Source organism: Macaca thibetana, chromosome X, assembly GCF_024542745.1.
Source record: "Macaca thibetana thibetana isolate TM-01 chromosome X, ASM2454274v1, whole genome shotgun sequence".
Lineage (NCBI taxonomy): Eukaryota > Metazoa > Chordata > Mammalia > Primates > Cercopithecidae > Macaca > Macaca thibetana.
Genome location: NC_065598.1, coordinates 98889464 through 98913402, shown reverse-complemented (window position 1 = coordinate 98913402; position 23939 = coordinate 98889464). Strand labels below are relative to the sequence as shown.

General features: G+C 39.9%; 1 long non-coding RNA gene across 2 annotated transcripts; it reads right to left on the bottom strand.

The window, feature by feature from the left end:
• Positions 1-1165: 1165 nt before the first annotated feature.
• Positions 1166-23937, bottom strand: LOC126946076 (uncharacterized). Of its 2 annotated transcripts, XR_007722578.1 has the most exons (8): positions 23048-23937; positions 17177-17327; positions 13839-13931; positions 11247-11400; positions 5531-5725; positions 2760-2881; positions 2294-2388; positions 1166-1885 (listed from the first exon to the last, which is right to left on the bottom strand). It is a non-coding gene; the product is annotated as an uncharacterized LOC126946076 (long non-coding RNA). The 2 variants fall into 2 exon arrangements; XR_007722577.1 differs by having other exon boundaries at positions 1166-2388.
• Between the last annotated feature and the right edge of the window lie 2 nt (positions 23938-23939).

Here is a 23939-nt window from a genome sequence, read left to right as displayed (position 1 = left end):
CTCCCCTGTGTGTTTTCTTGCATGACTTCACTTAGGGAGTCTAAATAGCACTACCTTTATGGGTGTCAGTGTGGCAATATTTATCAAAAACCTACATATGTACACACTGTTTGCACCAACAATTAACCATGTACAAGTTTATCTTCGGAATGTAGGGAAGGATGTGGATAAGGATATGGTAAAAATAACTGCCATTCTGACAATTCCCTTCCTTTACTTCTGGGCCCTGTGAAGCCTGAAAGAACCAGTCCTTCAAGATGAATCCTGGGTGTTTAACCGGGCCTAAATTCAAATTAGAGCCAAGTGGCCATTTGCTGACTAAAGGTCACACATTACTTCGAGTTTCCAGAAAACCTGCAAGTCTGCTTAACTTTGGGACTTTCATAGCTGCCTGTTCCTTTTTATGGTGCTTAAACCAACCAATAAGCTTTCACCTATGTCAACCAATCGGAACAAAGCAAGTTGGAATCCTTCATTTGCATAAGTTGATCTGAGTGGGACCCTGGGTGGGAATTTTCTTCATAAAAGACAAACCTGGCCGGGCACAGTGGCTCACGCCTGTAATCCCAGCACTTTGGGAGGCCAAGGCGGGCGGATCACGAGGTCAGGAGCTCGAGACCATCCTGGCTAACACGGTGAAACCCCGTCTCTACTAAAAATACAAAAAAAATTAGCCAGGCGTTGTGGAGGGCGCCTGTAGTCCCAGCTACTTGGGAGGCTGAGGCAGGAGAATGGCGTGAACCCGGGAGGCAGAGCTTGCAGTGAGCGGAGATCGAGCCACTGCACTCTAGCCTGGGTGAAAGAGTGAGACTCAGTCTCAGAAAAAAAAAAAAAAAAAAAAGACAAACCTTCCCTTTGTTCTCTGGAACACACCTTCATTTTATACTGAAGGCTACATCTCCCCGATTTGCAAACTATTCACTGGAATAAAGTCTCTTTCCTCTAAATTCCTTTTCAGAGAACTTTTGTTCTCAACCTGAATTTAGGAAGGGAGACCAAATGAGATGCAAAGCCATGAAGGAAAAGAAGGAAGCAGAGGAAAATGTGGTTGTCAGCACACACACAATCACGCCAGCACATACACAATCGCGCGCACACACATTTATACATGGACCAGGTTCTTTTTATCACAATACTAGTATTCTTCTATGACAGTTTGGTGGGTTCCAAGAGGACACATTTGGCTCACTAGTCCAAACAGCCACAGGAACTGTGCCTGGAACTGTGCCCTTCAGCGGAGCACAGACTTTGAAAAGATGCCATCGACACAGTGTTGACAATAGGGAGTATCAGAACACTCTGAATAACATGGAGTTCTGAAAATTATGTTACATCCACAGGATGAAATTCTAGGTAGGCAATAAAATGAGTTATAATGAAGACAATGATGAGAGGTAATTTTCTGCCTATCAGATTAGCTACCATGCCCACTATTTCAATGTATGTAGAAACAGGCACTTTCATACTGTGATGTTAGTGTTACTGAGCAATGGGCTTGCTCACCAATGCACACAGAAGCCAATACTATGGCACTAGCACTTGAGGAAAGAAAAAGCTTTATTGCAACACTCAAATCTGTTTCCTCGAGCTGGGGTCTGGAGGCAGAGAGTAACTATGAGGGACATAGGGAAATGCAACGACACATGATCTGATTGGATCATGCAAAGAAGTGGTGCCGAGTCCTTGGCTTTTAAGTTTATACTGGGAAAAAACCAGGGAACCTCTCATTTCTCATTTTGGTCCTCATTTCTCAATCTGAATACTTAGGTTCCACATGTGGTTGACATTTTCTGTTCTGGCCAGCTCCAGGTTCACCAATCAGGCATACGTGGTTCATTTGGGCATGCTCAGGTTATATGACTTGCAACCTGGATATCCACTGCATCTAAAAAACAACTCATCACTTTGTTACAAAGTCAAAGCATATTGAACGGTTCTGTGGTTACATTAGGAATGTAAATTAGTAGTAGTATTTTGAACCATTATGTTAAAATAAAATGTTCTAATTTCCAGGGTTTTGAAAGGACTCTTCAGGAGCTTATAAAGAAATGCTTTAAAAGATATTTGCATATATAAAAGCTGGTGTTAAGTATACTATTGTCTGTAATAGAAACTATATTAAAAGGAATTAAATTTTCACCACTAGAGTACTGGGAAAATAAAGTTTAGGGCATCATATGATGAAACACCAACTCCATACAAAAAATTGAAATTGAATTTGAAAGATGGTTATAATAAGGGCAAACACAGGTTACAAAAGTCCTAAGTAGTATGGCCGAGTGCAGTGGCTTACGTCTGTAATCACAGCACTTTGGAAGACAGAAGTGGGCGGTTCCCTTGAGCTCAGGAGTTCGAGACCAGCTTGGGTAACATGGTGAAATACCATCTCTACAAAAAATACAAAAATTAGTCAGGGGTGGTGGCTCACACCTATAGTCCCAGCTACTTGGGAGGCTGTGGCTGGAGGATTGCTTGAGCCTGGGAGGCAGAGGTTGCAGTGAGCTGCGATTGCACCACTGCACTCCAGCCTGGGTGACAAGAGAAAAACCCCACAAAAGTCATAAGTAGTTCTGTATCTATTTTTGCTTGTATAGGTCTATTGCTATATATCTATAGGTCTGAAAGCATAAAAATGAAAATGATTTTTTAAATTCCTCTCAAATATAGCTTTCTCTTTAGCATAGTAAGAGGCTGGACTTTCTGTTTGGCCATCAGTATCCCTGAACACTGGATATACCTCCTTTTCCACCCAGACTTACGGAAAGCTCTGTGGGGTGGGCTTGGGCCACAGCCCCTTCCTCCCACTTTCCTGCTCCCGGATGTTCAAGCTGCAGTTTAGGCTTCTGTCACGAGGGGGCACTAACGTAGCACCATTATCAGACTGCAAAGCAATATATACAATGAGCAAAAAGAAATACGATACCTCCCTTAAAACACAGCTTGTGAAACTATGTTCAGAATTATTCTGTCTGAAAAAACTGACAGTTGCAAAACAAGACTAAATAAATATACTCTGGGGCATCCATACGATGAAACACCAGGTAGCTCTAGCACACATTGGGAGACACCGGCCGGCATAGGACAGCACAGGGGCAGGCGTAAGGTGACTGAGAAATGATGAGGGAGGTGGAACTGAGTCTGGGTGGCTGTGTCCACAGTGTCCCAGAGAGGGTATGACTAAGAGTGGGTGGGAGAGGGTCTGGGAAGCCTGTACAGGAGTCGGGTAATGGAGGGCGAACTGCCTGCTCTCTGGGAGGGAGGGACCCCTCTATAGTGTGGAAACCTCAACCTACCCTGAGGAAGGAAAAGATAAATCAGTGAATGCGATATAGATTCTTGGGTCACCATAATGCAACTGCTTTAAAATATATATTATATATACACAATATATAATAAATATAAATAAAATAAAAATTCATAAATATATTTTGTATAAATCCATAAATATATTTTATATAAATAAATTAAATAAATAAAAATATATGAATTTTTGCACACAGAATTATGATCATGGTAAACAAACCATTTTAAGTCCTTCGTTACTCTTTACAAAATGTACTCCTTTTTATTAAAAAAAAGATGGATGCCATCTGGTGGCCAGAAACAGGATTGCATCTCTGTCAGACAAGGGCCTCGGTAAGAGGGAAAGAGGGATGATGGAGTTTGGGAACTTGGCTCCAAGAAGCTGGAGTTTTCCGGAATTATTCAGCTCATGGTAGCTGTCTCTCTGTATCCACTATTTTCTGGGATATCTAAAACTGATACTGGTTCCATCCCCTGTCTGAATTGAAGGTAAATCTGCACCTATGTTTATTTGGGTGATAGAGCAAAAGACATACACACACACACACACACACACACACACACACACACAGACATTATCAATTCCATTTTTATCTACTTTGTCTCAAACAACGAATGTACTTTCAAATTAATGAAATACATTACAATTACTTTTACCAATCTATTCAAAAGTATTTATTGAAATGCTTTTTTCCCTAAATACAAAATTTCAAACAATATATAAAAGTATATTTATAAATTGAAATGACTCTGCATCTACCCTCTGACCCAAAGGGTCTGTTGTCAACAGAATGGTGCATACTCTCCAGATGTATCCCTGTAGGTGAGGTACACACAAACATGTTCACTCACACACAATCTGTTCCAAAAGTGAATCACAGTACTAATTTTTTTTGCAACTTGTTTCTTCCACATAATATTCTTTTGAAGATTTATATTTGCATCTTATTAGTACTTTCAGTTTTGACAAATTTTAACATGTTTATTGTTCATGTATATTTTAATGAGAATGTTCTGTTGAAAATAGTTGCCAGTCATTTTGTTACAGAATGTGGTTCACAAATCATAGATACTAACCCAGTATCTGAGGTGTAGTTTGCAAATGTTTTCTCCCTTATGTTAAAAAATGCTTAGCCTTATTTTTATTGAGAAAGTGTTTTAAATGTCAATAATGTGACAAAAAATATACAGGTCATAATTTAAAAAGAAAAAATGTTGAACAACACCATGAGGAGAAGATGCTATCAGCCTGCAGGGAGATTACAATATTCAGAGCCCTGGAGATATCAAGAGAAAATGATACAACTTTGGAGTATTCCAGAGTTAGCTAATGATCACAGGACAACTAGGTTGTTTCCCTGACTTACATAAACTCCCCTAAAGACAGCACACTGATCTGAATAATGGTCAGAATGATGAGTATTTTAAATGGTGGTTAGGATTAAAGGAGATGAGCTGTAAATTTCATTTGCTTACAGTAGTTCAGTGCATGTTACTTTCCTTCTCTCCAGCTTACCTGTCCGAAGGCCAATACCTGAGCTTCTGCCTGAGCCCACTCACCACTTCAAGGATTAGCCAACTCATGTGGCCCTACACACACATCTCATGGCACAAAGTGCAGGATTTCACCTCTTCTGTCTTCCTTATCACCCAGAGGAGTTGTGGAGTGAGGACCTGTGGGGCCACAATATCAGGGGGGAATCTGACCATTTCTCAAGCCCTGGAAGTCCGTCTTCTAAAATGGAAGTTGCTCAGGGTTCTATAGGGAGGGTGAGGGATGGAATCTCATTCCAACCTTGCCACTTACCTGGAGAGGTGACCTAGACTCTGTGAGCCTGAACTTAGTCATCTGTGAAATGGGACTGACCATACCATCTTTACAGAGCTGTCCTGAGGGGTAAATGAGAAAACCTCTTGAGAATATATAGCATGGAGTGGGACTTCAATGGCCCTTTAAATGCTGAGACATAGAAGTGGGGGCTGGCTGAGCCTCAGGGCTAAGGCAGGCATTGTAAAAAGTCATTTTTCATTGTTTCTCTCCTAATGAGAACACAGACATCCATATAAGGAAAGCAAATCTCTCTGATATGATTCGAATTCAAAGTTTTAGAAACAGAATGTTCTCTACATTCTTGGGTGTTTCATAAAATCTGGTCAACATCATGCCTCTGAGCAGAACCCAATCCAGTTCCCAATGCTGGGAAGACAGGTGTGTCTTTGAACTTACCTGATGAGCTCTGTGATAGGTCTGGCCAGGAAGGCAAGGTTTGGTGTTTGCCTAGTGGCTGCTCCTGGCTTACTTGGTATTTTAGTATATTTATAGAAAAATTCTGTACTCATCCTACAGTCAGCTGTGCAGGAGTCCTCAGATCATGCATGATCCAGCCACATCACACCAGGATTTCAGCCACCTGCTGCCTCCCTTGAAGGACAAAAATCCAAGAGTTACTAGCATTTCTTTCATACAATGTCCATTCTTTCATTTACTAACAAGTAAATATATATTGAGCTCAAAACCCCTATTAGTTCATTGGAAGGGTCTCGTGTTCTCCAAAGTGGAAATAAGAATGTAAGAAGGGAAATAAATATATGGACAACTTCGAGGGATAAACCTGAGATAAGACAGCTTCTTCACATTAATTTGAAAACTTGCTGAAGTTTCATGGAATTGAAGATTTTTTAAAGTCTCTCATTAAACCCTTCATTCCTATCCAGTCACAGAATCTTTCTCTCTATAAATGTATCTGTCTGTATCTCTAGGTCTCTGTCTTCCCTTTCAAATTCAAAGTACTGAAAGAATTTTCTGCATTCTCTGTTAACATTCTTCACTTCCCATGGTCCTTATCCCATCGCACTGTGATGTCTGTTTCCAGGATTGCAACAAACATGATCTCACCAAGGTTAAAATTCACCTTTTGGTCACTAGGTTCAGTTGTTTTTTGTGTTTTTTTTTTTTGGTTTGTTTTGTGTGTGTGTGTGTGTGTGTGTAAATATATTATCATAATTAGTATTCCTTTTTAAAAGTAATCTCCTAAAACATGCATGCTTGTACAGACTACTTCTTCCACCTATCAACAGAGCTTTCACAGTTTCCCAGGCTCTGCAGCATGATGTACTGGACACAAATATAAGCTGTCTCACTCCCTAACTGTACAGTCTCAGACAGAGTCCATATTCTCTCTGTCATCAGTTTTTCATCTATAAAACAGAGATTAGCCACAGTTTCTACCTTGTAAGGGTGCTGTGAAAATTTGATGACTCAATACATAAATGCATATGGTATATAAGAAATGTAGTCATTTCTCTTTATATATTTTATTGGCATTAGTATCACTGTAGTCATAAAAATAGGATATAAAGTTTATTCACAAGGAATGCCGTTTGTGGTTTGTTAGTGAGTGTATAAATTTTCTAGGACTGCCATATCAAATTACATAAATTTATTATTTCAGAGTTCAAAAGTACAAAACCAAGGTCTAGACAGGGCCAACTCTTTCTGAAGACTCAGGGGAGAATCCTTCCTTTCCTCTTCCATCTTTTGGTGGTTCCTGCTTTATAGTTCCAATCTCTTCCTCCATCTTTACATGGCCTTTCTCCCTGTCTGTGTCAAATATGCCTCTCCTTTCTTTTATAATGATGCTGGCAATTGGATGATCATATCTTTAGGTCTTTAGCTTGATTAGATTTGCAAAGATTCTATTTCCAAATAAGGTATAGTAGGTGTTAGAATTAGGACATATTTTTGAGGAGACACAATTCAACCCATTACAGTGAGGCAAGCAAGTTACAAAACTAAATGTAAGATGAAGTATCTTTTGTATGTAAATATATAAATGCACCCATACTTACATATGTACATATATATTTACCTGCAAAAGAAAACTTCTGGAAGAATATAATGTAGGTGAAATCACTACAAGGGCTTATCTTGGGGTGGCAGGATTTGGGGTATTATTTTTTTTCTTTTTTTTTCTTTTTTGAGATGGAGTTTCGCTCTTGTCACCCAGGCTGAAGTGCAGTGGCGCGATCTCGGCTCCCTGCAACGTCACCCTCCCGGGTTCAAGCGATTCTCCTGCCTCAGCCTCCTCAGTAGCTGGGATTATAGGTGCCTGCCACCATACCCAGCTAATTGTTTTGTATTTTTAGTAGAGACGGGGTTTTACCATGTTGGTCAGGCTGGTCTCGAACTCCTGATCTTAGGTGATCTGCCGTCGTTGGCCTCCCAAAGTGCTGGGATTACAGGCGTGAGCCACCATGCCCAGCTATTTTTTCTTTTCTATATCTTCTATTTTTACCTATAATAAGCACTATTCCTCTTGCAATTACACAAATATTAAAATGTCTGGAAAACATAACCATTCTGTGTTCCCAACCACAAGAAAACTATTTACTTCAGAACAGGAGTATCCCTAAGGCAGGAAGGGAGACAAGGTATTTCCACAGTATTACTGAACATATTTTTTCCAAATTCAACACTACACAGAATACTATCAATATTTAATTGTCGGCTGGGCACGGTGGCTCACGCCTGTAATCCCAGCACTTTGGGAGGCAGAAGTGGGTGGATTACCTGAGGTCAGGAGTTCGAGACCAGCCTGACCAACATGGTGAAACCCCGTGTCCACTAAAAATACAAAATTAGCTGGGCGTGGTGGTGCATGCCTGTAATCCCAGCTACTTGGCAGGCTGAGGCAGGAGAATTGCTTGAATCTAGGAGGCGGAGGTTGCAGTGAGCCAAGATTGCGCCATTGCACTCCAGCCTGGGCAATAAGAGTAAAACTTGGTCTATTAATTAATTAATTAATTAATTAATTAAAGGTCTGCCTACTTAACTGAGAAAAAACAGGAAACCTTAATTTGTTTAGTTGTGCTGCTATGCCCTGATCTTATTGGATGAAAGGCAGCTGCTCATACTGGTTAGATATAGGGGCTTGAGAGCCACACAGCCAATGTTCAAATCTAAGTCTCGACACTTGCTAGCCCTGCCTTCACTGTGCCTCAGTTCCCTTATGTTTAAAGGCAGGCAACAATAGCTCCTCCTTACAGATGATGCTGAGGATTAAATAACTATAGGTTTAGCTCTTACAACAGTGTCAGGAACTGAGGATGTCAATAATAAATATTAACCTTTTAAAAAATCAGTGTTAATGTATTGCCATTTATATTATTATGTGAATTTTTATTGATTGGCATAGATTGCCATTCATATTACGATGTCTGTTTAAAAAAAAGCCATTTGCACAGCTGTAAGTAGGATATCATCTCACGGCATTCCTAAATATGCATCGTTATATTTGCATAATAGAATTTATGAAAAAAATATATAGTCACGCACCACATAACAACATTTCAAATGATGAAGGACCACATATTCAACAGCAGTCCAAGATTACAATGGAGCTGAAAAATTCTTGTTGCATGTAAATTCTTGTTGTAACTGTCGTAGTTCAATGCATTCCTCACGTGTTTGTGGTGATGCCCATGTACACAAACCTACTGTGCTGCCAGTTCTATAAAAGTATAGCACATACAATTGTGTACAATACATAATACTTGATAATGATAATAAATGACTATGTTGCTGGTTTACGTGTTTATTATACTACACATTTTATCATTATGTTAGAGCATACTCTTCTACATATTAAAAAAGTTAACTGTAAAACAGCCTAGGCAGGTCCTTCAGGAGGTATTCAAGAAGAAGACATTGCTATCATAGGAAATGACAGCCCCATGCATGTTACTTTGCTCCCAAAGACCTTCTGGTGAGACAAGATGTGGAGATGGAAGATAGTGATATTGATGATCCTGACCCTGTGTAGGCCTGGGTTCATGTGTGTGTTTGTGTCTTAGTTTCTAACAAAAAAAGTTTTAAAAAATTAATAGCAAAAAGCATATAGAATAAAGATATAAAGAAAGCAAATGGCCAGGCATGGTCGCTCATGCCTGTAATCCCAGAACAGGCCGAGGTGGGAGGATCCATTGAGCCCAGGAATTTAGGACCAGCTTGGGCAATATAATGAGCCCTGGTCTCTACATACATACATACATACATACATACATACATACATACATAAGTACACAAACAAACAAACAAACTAGCTGAGTGTGGTGGTGCATGCCTGTATTTCCAGATACTGAGGAGGCTGAGGCAGGAGGATCGCTTGAGCCTGGGGGGTAGAGCCTGTTGTGAGCCAAGATCAGGCCACTGCACTCCAGTCTGGGCGACAGAGCAAGAAAGTGTCTCAACAAAAAAAAGGAGGCCGGGCGCGGTGGCTCAAGCCTGTAATCCCAGCACTTTGGGAGGCCGAGGCGGGCGGATCACGAAGTCAGGAGATTGAGACTATCCTGGCTAACACGGTGAAACCCCGTCTCTACTAAAAATACAAAAAAAAAAAAAAAAAAATTAGCTGGGCGTAGTGGCGGGTGCCTGTAGTCCCAGCTACTCGGGAGGCTGAGGCAGGAGAATTGCTTGAATCTGGGAGACGGAGGTTGCAGTGAGCCAAGATCACACCACTGCACTCCAGCCTGGGCAACAGAGCTGGACTCCGTCTCAAAAAAAACAAAAAAAAAAAAAGGAAAGAAAATATTTTTTATAGCTCTACAATGTGTTTGTGTTTTAAGCAAAGTGTTATTACCAAAGAGCAAAAAGTTAAAAAAAAATTAAAAAATTATAAAGTAAAAAGGTTACTGTAAACGTAGTATTGAATTTATTATTAAATTTAGTGTAGCCTAAGTATACAGTGTTTATAGAGTCTATGGGAGTGTACAGTAACATCCTAGACTTTCACTTTCATTCACTACTCACTCACTCACCCAGAGCAACTTCCAGTCCTGCAAGCCTCATTCACGGTAAGTGCCCTATATAGGTGTGCCATTTTGTATCTTTCTTTTCTTTTCTTTTCTATTTCTATTTATTTATTTTTTTTGGAGACAGGGTCTCACTGTGTCCCCCAGGCTGGAGTGTGGTGACATGATCTGGGCTTACTGCAACCTCCGCCTCCCAAGCTCAAATGACTCTCGTGCCTCAGCCTCCCAAATAGCCAGGATTACAGGCGCCTGCCACCATGCCCAGCTAGTTTTTGTGCTTTTAGTGAAGACAGTGTTTCCCCGTGTTGGCCAGGCTGGTCTCGAACTCCTGGCCTCATGTGATCCGCCTGCCTCGGGCTCCCAAAGTGCTGGGACTACAGGTGTCAGCCACTGCACCTGGCCCCATTTTATACCATAATTTTACTGATCATTATTGCTTAGATATGTTTAGATACACAAATACTGACCATTCAGTACAGTAACATGCTGTACAGGTTTGTAGCCTAGGAGCAACAGGCTGTACCATCTAGCCTAAGTATGTAGAAGGCTAGGTTTGTGTAACTGCACTCTATGATATTAGCACATTGAAACCATTTAACGACACATTTCTCAAAATGTATCCCCATCATTAAGTGACACATGACTACATATATATTCAACTGTTAACAGTGCTTCTACATAAGTAGTAGACTTTTATTAGTTTTCAATATATTTTTTTTTTGCTTTCCTCACTTTTCCATTTTTATCTACAACAAAAGTGTCTTGGTTTTGGAAGTTAAAATGATAATCAGAAAAAATAAATATAACCATCCCTACCCCATAAGATGGTTCAGCTTTGGAACAGGAAATACCTCTAAGCCAAGGGAATTAAGTAGTAGGGTGGTCCCAGAACTAATGTATGAATCTACCCACATGATAGCCCCAGTTGGGCAGCTTCAGAAAAATTACAGACACCTAGGAGAAGGGAAAACATGTCTCTCAAATGAAGCTTACATTTAGCAGTCAGATGACATCTCCACTGCCCAGGATTTCAGTGAAGGTCACAAGATGAAAGTAGTTTCACAGCATGCTTCTCTCTGCACTCTCCCAAAGAAAGCCCCTTGAATTGATAGTACGCTCCTCTGTTTACCCACCTAGTTAGCCAAGCAGTGACTGCCACAGGGGTGGGAAAGAGGGAGGGACTGCATGAAACCATCCAGGGTTCAGCACCACAGCTCCAGAGAGGAAGGATCCTAACACAGCTGGGTTTGGAGTAAAAGTTGAGTCACAGTCTCACTCAGCAAAGAACTGCAGGAACAATCAGCACATGTGAATTAAAACTTTTGAAATACCTTCCCTGTGCAATTAAAAATAGTAGAAGAAAAGGAAGGAAAATATACACAGGTCCAACAATTGTAAAACAAAATCAGATCAAGTTCTAAATAAGATTCATCTCCAAGCCAATAAGGGATTTGGGTGGTAGACTGTACTATCTTTTACCAGCATAGCCAAGATTAGGTTCTGGATTAGGCCTTGAAGGGTTACAGTGAGCATGAAAGACAGATAATTTGGCCCAGACAAATGGGAAGTTGTTTCAATATTAGGATACACTGAGACATTGTTTTAGGCCAGTTAGCTCCAGAGAAACTCTAAGACTTTGAACACGCTGGGAAAAAGCATTTGAAAATAGTAGCTACAGCTTGTTTGTGCTCCCTATAGCATATAGTCTGAGAAAATGGGCATGTCTGTTTTAATGTCTGCAAGAGTACCCATGACAAGGAGGCCATGCAGCTCCTACTGTTGAGATGTGATTATGTGTTTGTTCTCCTCACGTTTCTTCCTTTTTTTTTCCCTTTTTTCCCATGAGGTAGCCAGGCATCTATAGAAAAAACCATGCTACAAAACAATACAATTCTCACTTACAGATACATGCATATGTAATAAAAGTATAGGGCAATGTCTTTAAAATCTATAATGTGAATTCTGTGTTACCTCTGAGAAAGAAGGAGGCTTGCAATCAGAGAAGTCTTCAAAGTGAGTTTCAACTGCATATGTAATATTACGTATGTCAACATGAGAACAGGGACGTCTCTTACATTCTATAATTTTTGTATTTCTGAAATATTTCATAACAACTGTTTCAATGAAGCTTGCTTCTGACTTTAAAAAAGAACCATACTAATTTAGAAATTGTTGAAAACATAGTTAAGTCAAGAGATAAAGAATTAAGTACCAACCCACCACTCATTAATTTTGAAGAATGTATCCTTTTTTTCTGCAGTTCCTCCCGTTTTATTCTCTATGCAGTCATATTTAATGTATGAGTTTCATTTATCTGGAGACTCAACATTTCCTAAACATCGTAAAACCAGTAATTAAATGTGCCCCAATTTTCTCCTCACTTTACTGATGCCAACGCTCACGTCCTTAACCATTAGGTATACAGTCTTTTTCTGTGTAAGGACAGAGACCAACACAGGGGAAGTGACTCCCCACGGTCCTGTACACAAGGACAGATCTGGTATTGGGGGCCAAGGTCTCCTGATTTCAGCCCATTGCATAGCAGACCCATCTTCACATTCTGTCATTCTGTGCTGTCTCCTTTCTGGCCCTCAATGGGAACTTGCTATTTCAGAATCCAAATAGAAATTTAAAAAGAAGAGAAGAACACAACAAATAAAAAGTAATGAGGCTATAATTTGCTTCCTTATTTCCACCATCCTCAGTATCTCATCCTAGAAAGAAACAGCACCAAAGCTTATACATCATATAAATATGTATGCATTTCTTTTTCTGATGGTTCAAATCCATTGATCTCTTTGAGATGTTGATGTTTAAGTCATCTCTTGTGGGAGGGAGAACATAAGGGAGATTATGCATATATTTGTTGAAGTATTACGTACCATGTGCTTTATTTAGGTTTGCTCATTCCTCCTCATGGCTCTCTGAAGTAAATGTCATTATGCCCATTTTATAGGTTAGCAAGGTCAGATTCAATAAGGGTAACTCACTGCTAGAGGGTCATATTCATCTATCAAGAGGCAAGAATGGGGTATTACACAAAATATTCGTTTATATATATTATTTCCCAAAGTTATCAGATTATATGTATGTTTCAGCAATTTTTCTTTCTCACTCAGCATGGTAGCCTAGGATATTAGTTTTCAGTCCTTTAGTTATTGTAATTTGGCATATTTTTGAAAGTTTAATGGGTATACATATTGTTTTTTAGTGTGAATTATCTGTTAATATCATTTAACCATTTCTCTATTCATTAGTAAGACTTCATTCCATATCAAGGATGTAGTATAGTTAAGGATTTAATATAAAAGTAACCACTGAAACAAAACAATAACCATGCTAATTACTAAATAAATAGGAAGAAGAAATCAAACACATGACCTAGTGAAAGGCTATATAATTTCCTTATATTTATAAACAATACTACAGAACTGAACTTAAATGACCAAAGACTTTGATCATATTATGGGAAGCCAATTCTCCCTGACAATCACACAGGCAGGCCTGCATGACAGTCACACAGACAGGCCTGCATAGCACCCCAGTTACACAGACAAATTTCCCACAGTGCTGCCTTAACATTGAGCAAATAGTTAAACCTAGGGAAACTGTTGCCCAGACATCAAAGCTAGAAATGAAACATACAGTCAGTAGGAGCCTTGTGTGGGCTTCTCCCTTGCTGGAGCAAGCCAAAATAACAGAAACAGTTTTACAATAGGACCCACCTCAGGTCGACAAAATCTGAGAGAAGTCAAGGTAACAGAGGCAGCTGTTTGAACAGATTCATTGGAGAGTCTAAGGCAGCTCTCTGGACCAAGCTGTAAAGGAGATAAGATAGAAATAATCACTCTGTTACAACAGTAGACAGTCCTTGAAGCTACTGGGGCCCTTTTAATCAGACTTAGCAAGCATTTTTTTTGCCTCTGACCTTCTAGTTGAAACAAAATTGGTTACCAGTAGACTTAGGCGAATGCTGTACTGCACGTAGTAGGCACATAACCCCAATCTATATAAGCCCTAAGAAAATTTAACACTTTGAGTTGGTCTGGTGGAATTATCTCTGGCTTTCTCCCTGTATCCAGTTACAGTAGTAAATCCCCTTCTTTCCTAGTTTGTCTGCTTCTTGTTATCGGGCCTCGAGAAAATGTAGCCAGACCTGGCTTGATTCCAGGAACAATAACAATAAAGGTAAATGGACTTAACTCACCTATTAAAGAAAAAGTATTTGCAAATTTCCTATCGAAGCAAAATCCAAGATTATGCTTTTTCATGAGATATACCTTAAACAAATGAATTCAGGTAGGTTAACAGTTTAAAAACAAGTAAATATATACCAAGCAATTGCCCATAACAAGAAAACAGGAGTTATAATCTTGATATTTGAGAGAGTAGAATTGAGACCAAAATGGATTTAAAGAGATAAAAAGGCACAGCTGATAATGCTAAAGGCTACAATTCACAAGGAAAATGTGAGATACTAATACTTATGTACCAAAGCACACAATACTTTCCTGAATTCAAAAATGTTCAAGTGGAGAAAAAAATTAGTAATTATAGAGAAGACCTAAACAACCAACTCCCAAGAGTAGAGCTTATAAATAGACACAGTGAACTCTGAAGCCTGATATTAGGCAATACACATGCTTTTCAAATGAACATAGAACATTCATGAAAACGGACTCTATCTGAGGCTGTTAACAAAATCTTGGGCCCAACGAGAATAGAGGAAAATTGCAGAATTTGATGAGGATAATGATGAAAGCAACATATTAAAATCTAGCTAGAGTAGCTGTCAGAAGATATTATAAAGCATTAAATATCTACATGAATAAAAAAGAAAATTAAATATTCAATTTTAAAATCCTGATTTAAAAACCCACAAAGTAAATAAAAGAATGTAGATGGAAAAAAAATAGTTAAGGGTAAAAGTAGAAATGAATGGGCTAAGAAATAACATCCTTGTTAAAGATGAAAGTGTTGGGATGGGTAAAAAGCAAATACTGGCATTGTGGATGATGCACCAAATACCACACTTGGATCTTGAGGAAGGTCTCCCCATAAACTCCTCATAATGCTCCCTTGAATGTAAGGATTAGGGGTGTGTGTGTGTGTGTGCATGAAGGCAGTGAAAACATGCAAAACAATGCTACATTTTGTTTAGGGAGTTCTCATATGGAGGAAAAGAAAAAAAGTAGTATAGGGGAATTATAATTATCTCACTGTGGATATGATTATCTCTAGGGAAGAAAGAAAGGGACACAATCAGGGAGGAGTAAACATTTTTCTTAACCTGGACTAATTTTATAGCTCTCTATACATTTCATCTAAAATATTTCATAAGTAGCAGAGGTTGAAGGGATTAGTTTTTAATCATAAATATAATCCATACTCAGCCAATGTTTAATATTGAGCCAAGTGCAGAGGTTAAAAATATCAATACCCAGTAACTCTATCATAACTGAAATTAAGATTGTGTTATGTCATTCTGGTGGTTATTTTTTCATGCGTATATACACATGTACTGTACATTATATATACAATTCATGTAACCACTATAACCATATGTGCAGTTTAGTGTCCTGTGTTTTTTATATTTTTTGCTTTTATCTTAAATACTTACACATTTATGAAGTGTTCTAATTAAATGACAAGGTATAAGATCTAACATCTTACTCTATCCAGTTGACACAGCCCCAATTCTTGAACAATGCATTGGAATTGAAATGCCATACCTGCAGCATATTAAATAATGTTATACGCCTGGGTCTACTCAAGAGCTTTCTATAGACTTCCTTTAATTTGCATGCTATCCAACAGTTATAAAATTATAGGTTTGAGGAACATTGTAATACCAGGCAGTATAATCTCCACTCCTATTATCCAGCCTTTGGATAGGTGATACAAATAGTAATAATAATAAATGATAATATAAGATGAAAACAATTATAGGACATATGGTAGATAAGTTACTGGCTCTAAATTACACAAACAACAGTTAATGGTTCCCAGGGTCAAATCCAAGTTTTTATAATCCCAAAGCCCACACCCCAGTCCACTGTTTCTTCTTAAAAATATTAGTATTAATATTTTATAAGTACATAAACACACATACACATACAGTTTTTACATGAAGAGGTTTTTTTTCTGGACAGATACACAATAACTCCAAAATAGTGGTGCCACTAAGAAGGGCAGTTTGGAGTCTGGAGAGAGATAGAGGTTACTTTGTATATAGAAGACTTTATAGGTAAATAATTATCAAATATTTGGAGAAATTTCCTCTGGTAAAGGAAAGCATTGGCTAAAAGAATATCCTTTGACATTAGACGGCCTTGTATTTGTTTGGTTTTGTCACTTACTACATCTTAAGCAATTACTTACACCCTCTAAGCCTCAGTTTCCTTTCAATAAAAAAGATTAAAATGGTAGACACATATGGAGAAAGTATCAATTAAGATAAAACATGTAACGTAACACAGGGCCAGACACAGAGTAATAATTTAATCAATGCCATATATTATTTGTATTTCTAATAGTAGCAATAGCTCAAGATGGTTGGATGTATAGTATTTTTGGCTTCCAATGAGAGCTATTGTCAAGACATTCTTGCAACGGCTGCCATTCTACATGAGAGCCTCTTATTCATGGTGCCATGACAAGCTAATGTGTCACAATCATTGTGTGTATTATAAGTAACTTGTTACTTGTAATAGTTGACTGAAGCTTGAGGATTGTTTATGTTATAGCTGAATCAGTGTTGTACCTATAAAAACTCTCTCACTCTCTTGAATTATGAAATAATTTTCCGAGTGGGAGAGAAAGGGGTGGAGTTATTCATAGCTATACAGCTGAGAATTGTGGACAACACTGGGTGTTGCAGTGGGAGTGTGCCATGTATGGGAAAACCACATCATCACAATATATAGTCCTTTGCTCTGGAGGGCAACTAATTTAAAGTCAGTAAACATGAAGTTTCAGATGATTTAAGGGTTCCCTATCCACTGTTTCTATATTGAGTGTCTTTCTGTGTTAGGACTTAGACCAAGAAAGGGAAAGGACTCACTGAATGTCCTATGGTCAGTTGTAGGTCTGGCAACAGGGATACAGGTTTGATGACTCCCATCTTCTGTCTATCTGACCGATTTTATTATTTGCTCTTATGTAGTGTTTCTTCTTCCTGGGGCTCCATAAGAAATTCCTTTACCCGTGTCACACTAGAAAGAAAATAAGAGAGCAGAAAGTATGTGGAATAAGAGAAATGATGAGATAGGACCAACATTCACTTCTTGCTGCTACATTTCCAGATGCTCTCTGTTTAAAATCTATTTCACAGGGCACAGGTATTTTCTGTTGGAACCAACAATCTCTCTTCTAAGAATGTAACCCAAAGATTCAATTCAAAAAGACAAAAAGGCAGAAGCACAAGGTTCATTCTTGGCAGAACAAATTGTAACAGCAGAAGACCCAGAATGTGACAGATGTCCACCAATAAGGGACTGATCAAATAACCTAAGATACATCTACCTCCTAGAGTACAATGCAGATATAACAAGCAATGAGAACTCCCACTCTATTATGTAGTGATCTCCAAAATATATACTGTTAAGGGAATAAAAAGCAAAGGAAAAAATATGTAAAGCTGCTGCTGCCCAATATGGTAGGCACTAGCCACTGATGGCTATTTCTTCCTGAGGTACAAAACACATTCATTCCGGCTCAGTAGCCCCTAAAATCTTAATTCATTCTAGCATCAACTCAAAAGTCCAAGGTCCAGAGTCTCATCTAAATCAGTTATGGGTGAGACTCAAAACCCAATTCATCCTAGGGCAAATTCCTTCCAGCTGTGAGCATGTGAATCAAAACAAGCTGTCAACTCCCAAAAACACAACAGTGACACAGGTGTAGGTAAACATTCCCATTCTAAAAGGGAGACACAGGCAAAAAGAAAGGAGTAACAGGCCTCAAGCATAGTCCAAAACCCAACAGGGCCAACAACATTCTTTTTTTTTTTTTTTTTTTTTTTTTTTTACAGAGTTTCCCATTCTGTCACCCAGGCTGGAGTGCAATAGCATGATCTTGGCTTACTACAACCTCTGCCTCTAGGGTTCAAGCAGTCCTCCTTCCTCAGCCTCCCGAGTAGCTGAGACCACAGACGTGCATCACCATGCTCAGCTAATTTTTGTATGTTTTGTAGAAAACATACAAAATATATACAATATGGTTTCACCATATTGCCCCGGCTAGTCTCAAACTCCTGAGCTCAAGCAGTCCACCCAACTTGGCCTCCCAAAGTGCTGGGATTACAGACGTGAGCCACTGTGCAAGGCCCATTAAGTCTTAAAGCTAGAGAATCATTCTCTTTTGACTCCGTGTCCTGAATACTGGGCTCACTGGGATAGGAACTGGGCCCTCAAAGACACAGGCAGTCCTGCCTCTATGGATTTGCTAAACTCACTCTACTCAGCAGCTCTCACAAATTGGAGTCTCATGCCTGCAGCTTTCCAAGGCTGGAGTTGCATGCTGGTAACTCTATAGTTCTGGGGTCTCTGAGATGGCCATACTCGACACCTCACTAGGTATTGCCTTAGTAGGGGCTCCTTGTGGTAACTCTATCCCTGTGCAAGTCTCTGCCTGGATCTCCAGGCGGTCTGAGACATCCTTTCAAATCTAGGAGGAGAAAGCCATGCCCACACAGCTCTTGCACTCTTCAGAATTAGCACTATATGGATACCACTAGTGTTTACAGCTTGTGTCTTCTGAAGCTGCAGATTGAGTCACACCTGCAGCCACTTAAGCCACAGCAACTGGGGTGGCTGAGGAGCGCTGTCCTGAAATGTGGGAAGAAGAGACCCAAGTGTCTCTTTGCAGCAAGCCCATGTAAGGCATCCTGGGCTTGTCCCCCTGTAGCTCAGGGTCTGTGATGAGAGGGGCAGCCTCAAAGATCTCTGAAATACTTTGGGGGACTTTTTCTCATTGTCTTGATTAATAGCATCTGTCCGTCTTCCATTCACGTTAGTAACCTCTTTAGCAAATAGTTGCTTGGCCACACCCTTAGTATTCTCTCCTGAACACACTTTTCATTCTACATGGCCAGGCTGTAAATTTTTCTAACTTTTTTTTTTGCTCTGCTTCTCTTTTAATTACAAATTCATACTTTGAGTCACTTATTTCTTCTCACATCTCACTGTATGTGGTTAAAAGTAGCTGTGTAACAGCTTGAATGCTTTGATGCTTAGAGATTTCTTCCACCAGATACCCTACTTCATCACTCTTAAGTTCTGCATTCCATAAAGCCCTAGAATATGGACAAAATTCAGCCAAGGTCTTTGCTGCTTTATAACAGGATGGCCTTTACACCAGTTTCCTACATTGTTCCTCACTTCTTTTCTTTCTTTCTTTTTTTTTTTTTTTGAGACGGAGTCTGGCTCTGTCGCCCAGGCTGGAGTGCAGTGGCTGGATCTCAGCTCACTGCAAGCTCCGCCTCCCGGGTTTGCGCCATTCTCCTGCCTCAGCCTCCCGAGTAGCTGGGACTACAGGCGCCCACCACCTCACCCGGCTATTTTTTTGTATTTCTTAGTAGAGACGGGGTTTCACTGTGTTAGCCAGGATGGTCTCGATCTCCTGACCTCGTGATCCGCCCGTCTCAGCCTCCCAAAGTGCTGGGATTACAGGCTTGAGCCACCGCGCCCGGCCTCTTTTTTTTTTTTTTTTTTTTAAATGGAGTTTGTTGCCCAGGCTGGAGTGCAATGGCGCAATCTCGGCTCACTGCAACATCCACCTCCTGGGTTCAAGCAATTCTCCTGCCTCAGCCTTCCAAGTATCTGGGATTACAGATGCCTGCCACTATGCCTGGCTAATTTTTTAAATTTTTAGTAGAGACAAGGTTTCACCATGTTGGCCAGGCTGGTCTCGAACTCCTGACCTCAGGTGATCCAGCCACCTCGGCCTCCCAAAGTGCTGAGATTACAGGCATGAGCCACTGTGCCCGGCCTGTTCCTCATTTCTGTCTGAGACTTTATCACAATGGCCTTTACTATCCGTATTTCTACCAACATTCTGGTCACAACCCCTTGAACTACTTTAAGGCTTAAATACTATCTAAGAAGATTCAGACTTTTCCTACAGCTCTCCTCTTCTGAGCTCTCACCAGAATTGCCATTATAGCTACATTTATGGCAGTCTAGGCTTTTTCTAGCCTGTTCATTCAAATTCTTCCAGCCTCTACCCATCATTACCTAGTTCCAAAGCTGTTTCCACATTTTCAGGTATTTGTTATAGCCATAAACCATGTCTCAGTACCAATTTTCTGTTAGTCCATTTTCTGCTGCTATAACAGAATAGTACAGACTTGGTAATTTATAAAGAAATAAAATATATTTCTTGCAGTTCTGGAGACTTGGAAGTCCAAAAACATGGCTTCAGCATCTGGCAAGGGCCTTCATGCTACATCATAACTTGGCAGAAGGGCAAGTGAGCACATGAGACAGAAAGAGGAAGTAGGACTGAACTAATTCTTTTATCAGGAGCCCATTCTCATGATAACTAACCCACTCCCACAATAACAGCATTAATCCACTCATAAGGGTGGATCCCTTATGGGCTAATCACTGCTTAAAGTCACCTCTTATTAATACTGTTACAATGGCTATTACATTTCAATTGGAGGGGACATTCAAAGCATAGCACCCAGCAACCTCTTCTGTATATGATGCCCCACCAAGGGTTAGGGACTGGTAATTGTACAATCCCCACGCCTGTTCACTCAACAACCCCTCTTGGTGATGATGATGAGGATGATGATGGTGGAAGTGAAATCCTCTGCCTGGGGCCAAGAGACCTTGGTATGTGGATCATGTGAATTGACTGGCATTTAAGGTGGCAGACAGACAGGCTTATTCAGAATAACAGGTGCTTCCTCTGGGACAAAGATCTAGAGGGTAGGAAACTAATGTTGACAAAACTAATTATAAAGAAGATGTACTCTAAGTTGTATCTCCTTTAATCTTAACATTTATTCAAGTAACCTATTATTAAATACATAGTTTAGATCAAGTTATAGGAAATTAAGAGAGGTTGTATAAACCAGAGATACTGCTTTGGTTATTGTCTCCTCAGGAGTGGAGTCTGGAATTTCACTAAAGCTTTTCATGTGTTCTGAAGCCTCCAGGAATCCAAATGCTCTAATCTCCCTGGACAATAACAATTAATGCTGCCCTGGTCATTGCTTAATTTATTTATATAATGATCTGTATATTAAATCATAATATTGAAAAATTTAAAACACTGTGTATGACAAAATAAATCATTAAAGCTTGTCTCAGTAGGCTAAAGTAAATATGCACAAATTACATGGAGCTAATTCTCATAATATATAAAGCATTCCCAGTAGCCAATATGGAGAGATGGTCTGATGATGTTGTGGTAGGCACCCTCTAAGATTGTCCCCTATGATCCTCATTTTCCTTGTGTATTCACTCCCTGTGTTACCTGTCCCATTGTGTGGGCTAGAGTTAGTGACTTGCTCCTAAAAATTAAAATATGTGAGAAGGGATGAGATGTCACTTCTGAGATCAAGTGACAAAAAGCTGTGTTGTGCTTGCTAGGCACATTCTTATAGATGCACTAAGGAGAGCCAGTTGCCATGATGTGAGCTAACCATGTGACAATCGATGTCTCTGCCCAAGAACCATTGAGGCCCTGAGGGCTGCAAACAGTCATATAAATGAGCTTGGAATTGGATTCTCCCTCCATTGAGCCTTGAGATGGCTGTAGTCCCTACCTAGACCTTGATTGCAGCCTTGTGAGAGACTCTGAGCCAGAACCTAAACTGTGCTGTGATTCCTAACCCATAGAAATGGTGTGTATTAATATGTTTGTTGCTTTAAGCAGCAAAATTTGGAGGTAATTGGTTATGCAAGATAGCTAATAAAGATATAAACAGAATTCATGTAAACAGCAATATACATGTCCAAGAAACATTTAAAAACACATTCGCTAATGAAATGCAAATAAAAACCTGGATAGATGCTGTTTTTCTGAAAAAAAGGCAAGCTGCAGAGCCATATAGGTGATGGGAGCTTACAAATCCCATAGAAGGCCAGGATGCCTGACCTAAGAGAGTAACGGGGACTCACCTTTCTTGAATGCTGGTGCATTTTTATTTCATGTATTTCCACAACATTACCAGGAGGTAGAGGTAATGACCTCTATGTGATTTTATAGCTAGAGAAGCAAAAATGTTTGTAGGTTAAGTAGTCTGGCTGGGGAGTGTTGGGAGAAAGGCTTATAGGGTGCCTGTATAAACTGGCCATAAAAATATGGACAATAAGTTGTGGAAAACCACAAGAGGCCTCTGAGGAGGAAAGCCTTCTTATCGCCATTATGTTCCCATGCTCTGAGCGAGACTTGCTCTCTTATCTATAAACACTGTGTTCAAGGAGAAAGACACTCCTTTGAAGCATTGGAATACGGCCAGATGTGCAGGCTTCTAGTTAAACCCGCTCCCACTCGCTACACTCCCATAAGTTAAAGATACACTGTTTGAGCCCAAAGAAGATTCATTTGCTATAGATTACGTGCATGATGCATTGCCTCCCTTTCACCGTTTCGCCCTGAACATCTGCTTCTTAGATATAAGTGACTGTACTCAATAAATAGTGTGGAGACCAGAGCTTGGCACCTTTTGCAGCCTCCATTTTGCAATTGGTCTCTTGGTCCCCACTCTTTATGCATTCTTAACCTATCTCTTCTCATTCCTTCGTCGCCACCAGACTTTGGGTACCCTACAGGTGGTGTTGAGGCTGGTCCCCAACAGGGGAGCATTCTACAGTAAGTAGAAAAGTAGAGACCAGCACCCCGTAAGGCCCCATGCAGACTCTATGATGCTGAGCTGCATATCACACGATAACCAAGTAAATCTTGCTTTCCTGCTGACCTGGGTCACTACTGAAATCTGTATCTTCATCGCTGAAGCCAGGCTGCTAGTTCTGCCTCTCTTTCTGATCAGAGAATCTTGTTGTACATCAATTTCCTGCTCTGTAAAGATAAGGGAATGTGTCTGGGTCAGTGCTTTCAAAAGTAGAGCTCCCAGACAACCTACCTCATGAGGAATATGCATTCTCTAATAGAGGGGCAGGCGTCACACTAAGGATGAATACTTGAAGGGACAGGCTCCAAATACATACAGATTGGGGATGCATAGACTTAAAAGATATTGCCAAATCAACCTGGAAAGAGGTTGTACTAAGTGATATCCCCTCCCCCAATATGAGACAGAGTAGACATACCCACATGCACACCTCACTGAAATCCTCGACGGTTTTTTAAAATACTTTGACAACATGACGGTGGAAATTCTCTCATTGTCATCATATTAAACTGGATACTAAGGTAATTTTTTAATAATTCCCTATTAAACAAATACTCTGTTAATCATCATTATTGCTATTTTTTTAATGCAAAAGGGTCCAGTTACATATGCAGCCTAACAGACAATGAGCAACAAGCACATGAGCCTGCAGGTTCTCCTAGGGCTACTGCTGGCATTAAGGCTCCAGGGTGTGTATGTGTGTGTGTGTGTGTGTGTGTGTGTGTGTGTATTTGTGTGGTCTCTGGTGGCTCCTAATGACAGTGCATTTGCCTAGAAGATTAAGAATGTCTCTCTGGGATATTGGTTGAGTTCAAGTTTAGAGAGGAGCTGGATCTACACGTTCTGGAGTCTTTCTGAATGACACAAGAGCTGGACCACAACTTACTTCTGAGTAGGCTGTAATCCTCTCCTCATGATGGAAAACAAGCCTGAGACCTCACCTGCTCAGGTCAGGGGG